Raw genomic sequence first — 13,383 nt, 5'->3', positions numbered from 1 at the left:
AAATTGTAAATAGCCTTTCGCTCCCTATATTTTACACCTGTCACCTTCAGAATTTGAAAGAGAGTATTTCAGTCAAGATTGTCAATAGCTTTGTCTAAGTCTACAAGTGCTATAACCGTAGATTTGCCTCCCTTTACCTACCTTCTCCCCCCCATGAACCATGGACCTTGCCGTTGGTGGGGAGGCTTGCGTGCCTCAGCGATACAGATAGCCGTACCGTAGGTGCAACCACAACGGAGGGGTATCTGTTGAGAGGCCAGACAAACGTGTGGTTCATGAAGAGGGGCAGCAGCCTTTTCAGTAGTTGCAGGGGCAACAGTCTGTATGATTGGCTGATCTGGCCTTGTAACATTAACCAAAACGGCCTTGCTGTGCTGGTACTGCGAACGGCTGAAAGCAAGGGGAAACTACGGCCGTAATTTTTCCCGAGGGCATGCAGCTTTACTGTATGATTAAATGATGATGGCGTCCTTTTGGGTAAAATATTCCGGAGGTGAAATAGTCCCCCATTCGGATCTCCGGGCGGGAACTACTCAAGAGGATGTCGTTATCAGGAGAAAGACAACTGGCGTTCTACGGATCGGAGCGTGGAATGTCAGATCCCTTAATCGGGCAGGTAGGTTAGAAAATTTTAAAAGGGAAATGCATAGGGTAAAGTTAGATATAATGGGAATTAGTGAAGTTCGGTGGCAGGAGGAACAAGACTTCTGGTCAGGTGACTACAGGGTTATAAACACAAAATCAAATAGGGATAATGCAGGAGTAGGTTTAATAATGAATAGGAAAATAGGAATGCGGGTAAGCTACTACAAACAGCATAGTGAACGCATTATTGTGGCCAAGATAGATACGAAGCCCACACCTGCTACAGTAATACAAGTTTATATGCCAACTAGCTCTGTAGATGACGAAGAAATTGAAGAAATGTATGATGAAATAAAAGAAATAATTCAGATAGAGAAGGGTGACGAAAATTTAATAGTCATGGGTGAATGGAATTCGGTAGTAGGAAAAGGGAGAGAAGGAAACATAGTAGGTGAATATGGATTGGGGATACGAAATGAAAGAGGAAACCGCCTGGTAGAATATTGCACAGAGCACAACTTATTCGTAGCTAACACTTGGTTCAAAAATCATAAAAGTAGGCTGCATACATGGAAGAAGCCTGGAGATACTGACAGGTTTCAGATAGATTATATAATGGTAAGACAGAGATTTAGGAACCAGGTTTTAAATTGTAAGACATTTCCAGGGGCAGATGTGGACTCTGACCACAATCTATTGGTTATGACCTGTAGATTAAAACTGAAGAAACTGCAAAAATGTGGGTAATTAAGGAGATGGGACCTGGATAAACTAAAAGAACCAGAGGTTGTACAAAGTTTCAGGGAGAGCATAAGGGACCAATTGACAGGAATGGGGGAAAGAAATACAGTAGAAGAAGAATGGGTAGCTTTAAGGGATGAAGTAGCGAAGGCAGCAGAGGATCAGGTAGGTAAAAAGACGAGGGCAAGTAGAAATCCTTGGGTAACAGAAGAAATATTGAATTTAATTGACGAAAGGAGAAAGTATAAAAATGCAGTAAATGAAGCAGGCAAAAAGGAATACAGATGTCTCAAAAATGAGATCGACAGGAAGTGCAAAATGGCTAAGCAAGCATGGCTAGAGGAGAAATGTAAGGATGTAGAGGCTTATCTCACTAGGGGTAAGATAGATACTGCCTACAGGAAAATTAAAGAGACCTTTGGAGAGAAGAGAACCACTTGCATGAACATCAAGAGCTCAAATGGAAACCCAGTTCTAAGCAAAGAAGGGAAAGCAGAAAGGTGGAAGGAGTATATAGAGGGTCTATACAAGGGCGATGTACTTGAGGACAATATTATGGAAATGGAAGAGGATGTAGATGAGGATGAAATGGGAGATGCGATACTGCGTGAAGAGTTTGACAGAGCACTGAAGGACCTGAGTCGAAACAAGGCCCCCGAAGTAGACAACATTCCAGTGGAACTACTGACGGCCTTGGGAGAGCCAGTCATGACAAAACTCTACCATCTGGTGAGCAAGATTTATGAGACAGGCGAAATACCCTCAGACTTCAAGAAGAATATAATAATTCCAATCTCAAAGAAAGCAGGTGTTGACAGATGTGAAACTTACCGAACTATCAGTTTCATAAGTCACAGCTGCAAAATACAAACGCGAATTCTTTACAGACGAATGGAAAAACTAGTAGAAGCCGACCTCGGGGAAGATCAGTTTGGATTCCGTAGAAATGTTGGAACACGTGAGGCAATACTGACCCTACGGGTTATCTTAGAAGCTAGATTAAGGAAGGGCAAACCTACGTTTCTAGCATTTGTAGACTTAGAGAAAGCTTTTGACAATGTTGACTGGAATACTCTCTTTCAAATTCTGAAGGCGGCAGGGGTAAAATACAGGGAGCTAAAGGCTATTTATAATTTGTACAGAAACCAGATGGCAGTTATAAGAGTCGAGGGACCTGAAAGGGGAGCAGTGGTTGGGAAGGGAGTAAGACAGGGTTGTAGCCTCTCCCCGATGTTATTCAATCTGTATAATAAGCAAGCAGCAAAGGAAACAAAAGAAAAATTCGGAGTAGGTATTAAAATCCATGGAGAAGAAATAAAAACTTTGAGGTTCGCCGATGACATTGTAATTCTGTCAGAGACAGCAAAGGACTTGGAAGAGCAGTTGAACGGAATGGATAGTGTCTTGAAAGGAGGATATAAGATAAATATCAACAAAAGCAAAACGAGGATAATGGAATGTAGTCGAATTAAGTCGGGTGATGCTGAGAGAATTAGACTAGGAAATGAGACACTTAAAGTAGTAAAGGAGTTTTGCTATTTGGGCAGCAAAATAACTGATGATGGTCGAAGTAGAGACGAATAAAATGTAGACTGGCAATGGCAAGGAAAGCGTTTCTGAAGAAGAGAAATTTATTAACATCGAGTATTGATTTAAGTGTCAGGAAGTCATTTCTGAAAGTATTGGTATGGAGTGTAGCCATGCATGGAAGCGAAACATGGATGATAAATAGTTTGGACAAGAAGAGAATAGAAGCTTTCGAAATGTGGTGCTACAGAAGAATGCTGAAGATTAGATGGGTAGATCACATAATTAATGAGGAAGTATTGAATCGGATTTTGGAGAAGAGAAGTTTGTGGCACAACTTGACCAGAAGAAAGGGTTCGGTTGGTAGGACATGTTCTGAGGCATCAAGAGATCACCAATTTAGTATTGCAGGGCAGTGAGGAGGGTAAAAATCGTAGCGGGAGACCAAGAGATGAATACACTAAACAGATTCAGAAGGATGTAGGTTGCAGTAGGTACTGGGAGATGAAGAAGCTTGCACAGGATAGAGTAGCATGGAGAGCTGCATCAAACCAGTCTCAGGACTTAAGACCACAACAACAACAACAATCTACCTTCTACGAGAAGTCTTAGGGTCAATATTGCCTCACGTGTTCCTATATTTCTCCGGAATTCTACAGTTTTTACATTTCTCTTTAACGAATTCGTGTTAGTATGCTGCAACCCTGAGTTACTAAACTGATAGTTCGGTAATTTTTACACCTGTCAGCACCTGCTTTCTTTGAAATTGGAATTATTGTATTCTTCTTGAAGTCTGTAGGTATTTCACTTGCCTCATACATCTTGTTCACCAGATGGTAGAGTTTTGTCATGGCTGCTGCTCCCAAAGCTATCAGTAATTCTAATGGAATGTTGGTTTCTCCAACCGCCTTTTTTCAACTTAGGTCTTTCAGTAGTCTGTCCAATTCTTCACGCATTATCATATCTTCCATCTCATGTTCATTACGCCCTCTTCGTTTTCGATCATATTGTCCTCGAGTGCATTTCCCTTGTATAGACCCTCCATATACTCCTTCCAGCTCTCTGCTTTCCCTACTTTGCTCGGTACTGGTTGTCCATCTGAACTCTTCGTGTTCACACAGGTGCTTCTCCTTTTTTCCAAGCGCCTCTCTAATTTTCTGTAGGGTGGCAACTGTCTTCTCCCTAGTGATATATGCTTCTAAATCCTCTCATTTGACCTCTAGCCATTCCTGCTTAGCGATTTTGCACTTCCTGTCAGTCTCATTTTTTAGACGTTCGTACTCCCTTTTGAGGGCTTCATTTACTACATTTTTTATTTTCTCATTTCATCAGGTAAATTCAGTATTTTGCAACCCTGAGCTGCTAATTCAGTATCTCAAGGATTTCTGCTAGCACTCGTCTTTTTATCTACTTCATCGTCTGCTGCCTTCACTGTTCCATATCTCAAAGCTACCCATTCTTCTACTGTATTCCTTTCCCCTGTTCTTCTCAATCGTTTCCTAAGGGTTGCACTGAAACTCTCTACAAGCTGTGGTTCTTTTACTTTATCCGGGTCCCGTCTCCTTAAATTCCTACCTTTTTTCTGTTTCTTCAGTTTTAATCTACAGTTCATAAGCGATAAATTGTGGTCAGAACCCACAAATACCTTTAGCAGTGTCTTAAAATTTAAAATATGGTCCGGAAATCTCAGTTCTGTAATCAGTCTGAAACCTTTCAGTGTCACCAGGTCTCTTCCATGTATACAGCATTCTTTCATGATTCGTATGATTTGACACTGAAGCGTCAGAGGAAGTATAGGTATGTCCATTCAAATACAGAGACATGTAAACAGGCAGAATACGGCGCTGCAGTTGGCAGCGCCTATATAAGGCAAGTGTCTAAAGCAGTTGTTAGATCGGTTCCTGCTGCTACAGGCTGCTGGCAGGTTATCGAGATTTAAGTGAGCTTGAACTTGGTGTTATAGTCGGCGCACGAGCGATGGGACACTGTGTGTCCGAGGTAGCGATGAAGTGGAGATTTACCCCTACGACCATTTCACAAGAGTACCGTAAATATTAGGAATCCGGAAATTGCAAATTTGTGGTAAGTTGTATGGGACGAAACTACTGAGGTCATCGGTCTCTAAGCTTACACCTATTTTAATCTAACTAAAATAAACTTACACCAAGGACAACACACACACCCATGCTCGTGGAAGGACTCGAACCTCTTACGGGGGCCTCAGACCGTGCGCAACATTCTCCCCATGGCTGTAAAAATTTTCGTCTCCCTTAACTATGTCAATAATTTCTTTTATTTCATCATACACTTTTTCAGTCTCATTATCTGCGAAGCTAGTTTGCATATGAACTTGTAATACCACCGTGGGTGCAGGCTTCGTGTCTATCTTGGCTACAATAATGCGTTCAGTATGCTGTTCATAGTAGCTTAACCGCTTTCCTATTTTTTATTCATTATTAAGCCTACTTCCGCATTAAACATATTTCGACGTTGTACTTATAATCTTGTATACACCTGACCAGAAGTCCTTTTCCTCCTGCCACCTAAGTTCACTAACTCGCACTATTTCTAACTTTAAGCTATTCATTTCCATTTTTAAATTTTTCGAACTTCCTGCCCGATTAAGGGATCTGACATTACACGCTGCGATCCGTAGGACGTCCGTTTTGTTTCTCCTGATGGCGACTTCCTCCTTAGTCGTCTCCGCCCAGAGATCAAAATGGGGAAGACTTTTGCTTCCGGAATATTTTACCAAAGAGAATGCCATCATCATTTAACAATACAGCCATACAGTAGACCTGCTCGCTGTCGGGAAAAATTTCGGCTGTAGGGCCCTCTTGCTTTCAGCCAATCACAGTAGCAGCACGGTAATGCTTTGTCGTTGATGTTACAGAGCCAGATCAGTCAATCATGTAGACTGCCGCCCCTGCAGCTACTGAAACAGCTGCTGTCTCTCAGGAGCCACATGTTTGTATGTTATGGTTACACGGTAGAGCTGTCTCTATCGCTGAGGCATGCAAGCCTCCCATCAAGGGCAAGGTCCACTGTTACGGCGTAAAGTCAAGCGCCGGCTCGCCAGCCGGGAACGATCGAGAGAGAGATGGCTGTGAGAAGACGTCAGCCAATCGCACACTGAGCGACCACTCTCTAAGGACGACAACGTGACAGCACCAGCCTCTATGCGAAGAGGACATAGCGCCTCACCCGACTGGTTGCGGTCAGATGAAGAGCAGCTTCAAGATTAGCGATTTCTATAGCAGCATAGACACTAGTTATTTGCTTGTGCAATCTACGCAACACTGCTTGGGAATTGTTTATACTGAAGAACATTGCTTATTTTGCATTTCGCCCTTTGCTTGCGACACACAAAGTTAAGTATTGTATTTTTTCATTTTATAATAAAACTCATTAATGGGATTTGTCTGAATCTTGTCTAGCGGTCCGAGAAAGCAGGTTTCCTAGACATCCTAGGCTAGATTTAACATCCATGGTTCGTGGGGATTTTATAGATGCAAATATTTTTGTATGGGATACCTTCATATCTGTGTGTTGGTGTTGTTTCTCTGTTTCTAATAGTCTTCCCACAAACACCTCACGAACTTGATGACCTGATGTTATCTGCATGGTTGGGTCGTAACTTAAGCACTAACTAGACTTCGCCTGTCGGTACAGACGTACCATTTTCCATCCATGCAGCCATATTTAAGCTCCTGACCTACTGTCCAGGAGAAAAAGAGGCATTTATGGCTTGCTCTTGTCACATTTACTTGGAGGTACTAACTAACCTAACAACATACTTTCGTTCCTTCGCTTAAGCCATAGTCCCGCAGCGATCGCAGGGTCTGTGTGGTTACAACATATTTTGTAGTATTAGTGACAGAAATGGCCGGATGCTTCTAGTATAAATCGTGAAATAATGTGGACATGTTGCAAATGTCTGCAATGCGTGTAAATGAGGCGGAACGAGGGGACCAGCCCGGTATTCACCTAGCGGAATGTGGAAAACCGCCTAAAAACCACACCCAGGCTGGCTGGCACACTGGCCCTTGTCGTTAACCCGCCGGGCGTATTCTATCCGGGCCGGCGCGGTTACTCGATTCGAGGAAGCAGCGGGTAACTAACCTAACAACACACGACTTGTAATAAAACAATGTAATTATTATTCTAAACATGACGTAAATACTTGTTCAGTACACCGTCCTCAGTCACCAATAGAAATATCTGCTCTTCTACCCGTTACATCCTGTATATTAAAAATTATTTCGAGCATACTGATAATTCTTCAGTCACACAATTTTAATGCAAGCGAAATTTTTAAAATTTGTTATATAATGTGCTGACAGGTAAGCCATACTTCGTCGGTCATTTCATATTTTGAAAGAGAAATATATATATATATATATTTTTTCTCTTTCGCTTATATATATATATATATATATATATATATATATATATATATATATATATTACAAATGAACTGAGTTTCTATAATGTCATAACAATTTCTCCTGTCTTCAAAATGGAAATTTGTGATAGGAAGCAAAAAACTGTTTTATATGTTAAAATTTACGCTGTGAAATTATAGTATATGTGTTTGAAACTATAATAGTGTTTTCTACACGTTTTACCGATTCTAACCGCGTGTTTGTCACCTAATCTGCGTCTTGAACTGTGTGTGCGTCAAGTTCCTTCCCGTTTGGTACCATACTGGAACACGTATTTCAACATGCATTACACCCCAATACGTGGGAAGGACGCCACATTTTCTATGGCGTAACATGGGTACCCGTATTACTTTATTTGTTCGTTTGTTTATTTGCAGATGATGCCTAGAAATTACAGAGGAGCATCCTTACCGATTCAACTTTCTTGGTTGATCTGGCAACTTAGGAACCAACACTCTTAATGAATCAGTAAGCGCAGAAATTGCATCTATAGGAAGTGTTGTAGCTGAAGCAGGGACTTCTACCTCGTTTGAAAAGATTCCGCCGATACCGATTTCGGAAAAAAAAACAGAAAAAAGAAGGGAGAAAACTGCTTGGCTGTTGTCAGACCAGGAAACCCTATGGTGTTTAAAAGCAGCGCGACAGCAAAGGACTGACAAAAAGAAGAGAGAAAATCCTTCAACCATCAGACAAGGGAGAAAAATAAAATCGACTGCCGAAGAAAATGAGTGTGCTGTGTGTGAAACAAACTACCATGAAAAAAATCAACCGTAAATTGACTAGATTCGGGGAGTCGACTCTAAGAAGTGGCTTCATAAAAAATGCACATCTGAAGCAGATGCGTCTTATTATTGCGCTGTAAAACAGTCGGTAATTGTAGTAGAAACTCTTATTTCGTATTAATTGACAAAATTGGTGATGATATCAATTTTATTTTGCAATCTTCGGGATGAGCTGCCTAGTACTTCAACTTGTAAAAAATAACGTTTGTACAGGACATGAAACATACGATTTTATGATCTACATTGGTTTGCTTTTTGAAGAAAGATTGACAAATATGTGTGATTAATTCGTTCTTGAAAACCTCAAAATTCCTGCCATAATTTCTTGTAGGAATAGAAAGTGTGGCGACTTCCCCCGACGTACCATATGAATGAAACAGTTTACTGCCTCAGACAGTCTGAACTGCTTCGATGCCTTTTTTAATCGGACCCGGTGCCGATCCCAAACACTCGAGCAGGAGTCGAGAATGGGTTGCACTAATGTTCTATACGGATCCCGTTTATATATGAGCTACACTTGTGTGCCATAAGGACGCTTTATGCATCCTTGCCAATGTTGTAAACGTGCCCTGCGTTAGGTTAAGAGTGAACAAGCGTTACAAAGGTGGATGTGTCCTCTACGTTGTATTGGGTGACGTTCTGTACTCTTGTCAATAGCCTCGGGCGTTTTTACCTTCGGATGTGTCTTGTACATTTCAGTGGATGAGGTGCCATTTTTGGTGAGTGCAGGACTTTCTGTACACTTTCCGGTGGTACCCGAGTGTTTTTACCCGATGTATGATGTTATTCCTGTGAGAGTGAAACGCGTTACAAATTAAATAAAGAAAAAACCATTTTGCCACCTCGTCTGTCCATACTTTCTTGACTGTGCAGTATTACATAAGAAACAGAAATGCAGGTTGCGACTGATTTGCAGCAGTCTCTCACTTGTGACTGTCAGCTCCACTTTATTGAGTGGATTACTTAGTGTGTTGACTTGATTTCAAAGTTAACGTTGATCAGTTCAGCTGGTTGGTGCGGAAAAATGCCTAAGTGCAGGTGACTCTTTATTCTTAATCTGTCCTCACACGGGATGTGTTTCTCATTGCGAAACGCGCCAGACACGGTGCCCGCAGCGTTTGGTGCACTCTCTGAAACCAGCTCTCTACATCTCACGGAACGAAATACAACGTGCTACTCATCGTGATTTGCGACCTCAGCGCTGATGAACACCGGCAGTTTCCGGGTGTATCTGGCGCGTTAATCACACAGCTTACGCTTAAAACTGGTCGCGCGTAAATTATTTGCGTTAACTCTGTTAGCGACTGTCGCAGAAGAGCGGAGAAAATCGCGAAGAGTGGTCTGGAATCACTTATCACTTGACAGCGAATTACTGATAGAGGAACACTACATAACGCTGTACAAAAATCGTGAATACGCACTACTAGAAATTATTCGTTAACTCAATGGATGTTCATGCCATTTTCGATTTTGTATTAAATACGGAGAAAGTTACTGTCTAATACGCATGATATTCCTATTCTTGGTGTTGTAATGTCTACCATCACGCTGAAGCAATTTACAGTTTTCAAGATCGACATTCATTTCTTAATTTGATTTGAATGGAAGAGGAGACTTTTTTTAAGCTGCCTACCGTCGCTCGAAGAGATATTTACAGCAACATAGAAACGTGACGCAGTCATAAAACCAAACGATAGGAGTATATACGAGGGTTGCAACTTTAATTGTGGCAACTATTTATTTTCAGCTCGTACAAAATAGATACGTATTTAAAAGTTCTACTGACCTTCAAAGTAGTCACCAGCATTGCGTATAACCCGTTTCCAGCGATGTGGAAGTCGTAGGATACTCTTAGCAGTGCCAGTTGTGTTGACAGTTCGAGCAGCGCGGTCTGTTGACCGACGAATTTGTAGCAGTTCTGAATCTAATGCCGTTAAGTGTTTCCTTCAGTTTACAAATCGATTTGAACTCACGAGGGCGTAAGTCAGGGGAGTGCAGTAGGTGGTATAGCACTTAGCAGAACCATCAGTCAAACAAATCAGTAACAGCTTGCACTGAACGTGCTTGAGCGTTCTCCTGCAATATGATGGTCAGGTCCTGCAGAAATTGTCATCACTTCTGTCTCTAAGCTGGTCGTAAGTTGTGTTCCAGAAATGAACAGCATAGAGGCATAAGTCATGACACTTTATGTTTTCTAAATCCATACTGACTGTGTATCAATAGACCGTTTTCTTCGAGGTAATTCATAATGTTCGAACGCAATACATGTTGCAAAATCCTGCTGCATATCGACGTTAATGATATGGGCCTGTAATTAAGTGGATTACTCCTACTACCTCTGTTGAATATTGGTGTGACCTGTGCAACTTTCCAATCTTCGATTACGGTCGTTCGACGAGCGAGCGGTTATATGATTGTTAAGTATGGAGCTACTGGATCAGCGCGCTCTGTAAGGAACCTAATTGGTATACAGTCTGCACCAGAAGTCTTTCTTTTATTAAGTGATTTAAGTTGCTTCACTACTCCGGGGATGTCTACTTCTAAATTGCTCATGTTGGCAACTGTTCTTGGTTCGAATTCTCGAATAACTGCTTTGTCTTCTTTTGTGAAGGCATTTCGGAAGGCTGTGTTTGGTAAATTTGCTTTGGCAGCACTGTCTTCGGTCGTATCTCCATTGCTATTGCGCAGAGAAGGCATTGATTGTGTCTTGTCGCTACCACACTTTACGTACGGCCAGAATCTCTTTGGATTTTCTGTAAGGTTTCGATAAAAAATTTCTTCGTGTAAAGTACTATAAGCATCTCGGACTGAAGCCACGCTACATTTCGATCTTCTCCAAAAGATCGCCAAACTTCGAGATTTTGCATTCGTCATAATTTGGCATGCTTTTTCGTTGTTTCTGCAACAGCTTTCTGTCCCTTTTTCTTACCATGCGGGATCAGGTCCGTCATTTGTTAATTTATTTGGTATAAATCTCTCACCTGCTGTCGACACTATTTGTTTGAATTCAAGACACATTGTAACATTGTTGCATTAATTTGATGTGAAAGCGGTGCTGATAGACAATAAAAGCGGGTTAAAAGCTGTGAGCTGTCTGGGGTTAGTTAACCTTGCATTACTGCGCAACTGTTTCACCAGGTATCCAGTCTAGCTTACCAAATTCTCAACCAGACTAACATTAATTATAATCTTTTAATAGTCATAAATTTAAATAAAAAGAAATGGTTCAAATGGCTCTGAGCACTATGGGACTTAACATCTGTGGTCATCAGTCCCCTAGAACTTAGAACTACTTAAACCTAACTAACCTAAGGACATCACACACATCCATGCCCGAGGCAGGATTCGAACCTGCGACCGTAGCAGTCGCGCGGTTCCGGACTGCGCGCCTACAACTGCTAGACCACCGCGGCCGGCAATAAAAAGAAATAAATCAGTTTATATTTGGAAATTTATTTTAACATTGATCATTGAAATTTCTGCATTTTAAACTTGATTCATAAGTAAACTGGTGCCTTATTTAGGATTGTGAAAATGTGAAATTGTAATCTTACGCAACACATCAAATATGGAGCCAAGATTGGGAGACTGCATTCATACATTAACACACGAAGAACGTTGAAACGTATGCGAGAGGAAATTAACCACAACCAACCGATTCAATTTTCTCCCAAAGAAGCTACGTTCGTAGCGTAATCCTGTCCGTCATGTAATTACCACACACTGGTATACTAAATTCATACTAACTCTCTGCGAAATCTTCCCGAAAAGAATAGTTGAGGGCTACTTTGATGATTACACCACATGCTTCACGTGGTCAACTTGGTTTACACAAATAGTGTAACTCCACAATAATTTTGATAATTAAAATAAATTAGATCGAAACGCAATTTACAAAAGAAAAACCTCGAACTGGTTACTATCGTCTTACTATTAACCTGATGGGTCAAACAACTGTATAAGCACGTGGTACTGGTCTCACAAAGTGCCCCCCACGTGGGTTGAACATAAAGAAAAGCAGCGACGTTGAAAAATATTGTCAAGACGAGACGTTATAATCTCACGCACCACATTTAAGATTGATGATCTTAGTCAGAGTTATGGATCCTCAACACGTGGTTCCACTTTGCTCACAAAGTAGTGACAAAGAAACTATTGGAAGATTTTCTGAACTTCACACTCGAATTACACTGTGTTGCAACTTAAGATAACATTAGATATTTTAGATCTATACCTGAAATAAAGGTGATTAATTTTTCAGTTAGGGTGAACTTAAGAAATCCATTGTCCTACGGACTTAGCAGACACGCGCTTAGCCGGAGATCTTACCACTTCAGACGCTCGCCGTGGACAGACAGGCTTGGGCCCCTACCGAGAGTGCTTAACAGATACAAACGGAAGTGACCAGAGGGGCAGCTTCCTATACCAACATGACAAGGGACGGACAGGGCCATGCTAAGAATAGAAACCTCTCTGCTTTTAGAAAGCTTAGCTACCTGTTCCGACGTTGGTCCTACTGTTCTCTAGCAGACAGGCTTGTCTGCTACCATCAAGCATGCAACTAGAAATACATTTGCTCATTCATCCTCTCACACAGAAGCGAAGGGGGATGACAGTATCTTATCATATACAGTATATAAAAGAAAGCGGATGTAGGTTCCGTATGAGACTTTGTGGCATGAATTACACATAAACTGTGTAGTGTGACAGATCGTTCTTGTTTATGTGTAAAAGTAACACGTTTCACTGCTCAGTCTCCTCCCAGATAGTCAGAAAGACCACAGTAAATTTAGACGATGAATTTATGCCGTAAATGACAACAGATTTCAGAAATTAACATGAAAGGAATCATACAGAGAGCTTTCAACATCTGGTCTACACTAACATAGTTAATTTGGAAGGAGTGGATATTGTCTCTCAGGAAGGAGTCAAGTGAATTTTTTCTACTTTTTTGAGTAGGCTTACTTTTCGTTTATTTTTGGAGACTTTGGGGGTTATAGCATTCAGTCTTGCTACGACAACCCTCTGGTAAGTAATCCACGCATCCTTTTGATTTTCCTTATTAACTCAGGATAATTTGTTGCTAAGATATCAAGTGTGTTTTCGCAACCATTTGCTATGTAAGTGGGCTCATGAACTAATAGCTCAAAGTAATTTTCAGAGAATGGATTTAGCACAGTTTTGGATGACTTTTTATGCGTGCCTCTGGATTTGAACATGTATTTTCACCAATATATCAAGGGTAAATTAAAGTCACCACCAACTATAATTGTATGAGTTGGGTACGTGTTTGAAATTAAACT

Source organism: Schistocerca gregaria, chromosome 10 (genome assembly GCF_023897955.1).
Source record: "Schistocerca gregaria isolate iqSchGreg1 chromosome 10, iqSchGreg1.2, whole genome shotgun sequence".
Classification (NCBI taxonomy): Eukaryota; Metazoa; Arthropoda; class Insecta; order Orthoptera; family Acrididae; genus Schistocerca; species Schistocerca gregaria.
This window is presented reverse-complemented; position numbering follows the sequence as displayed.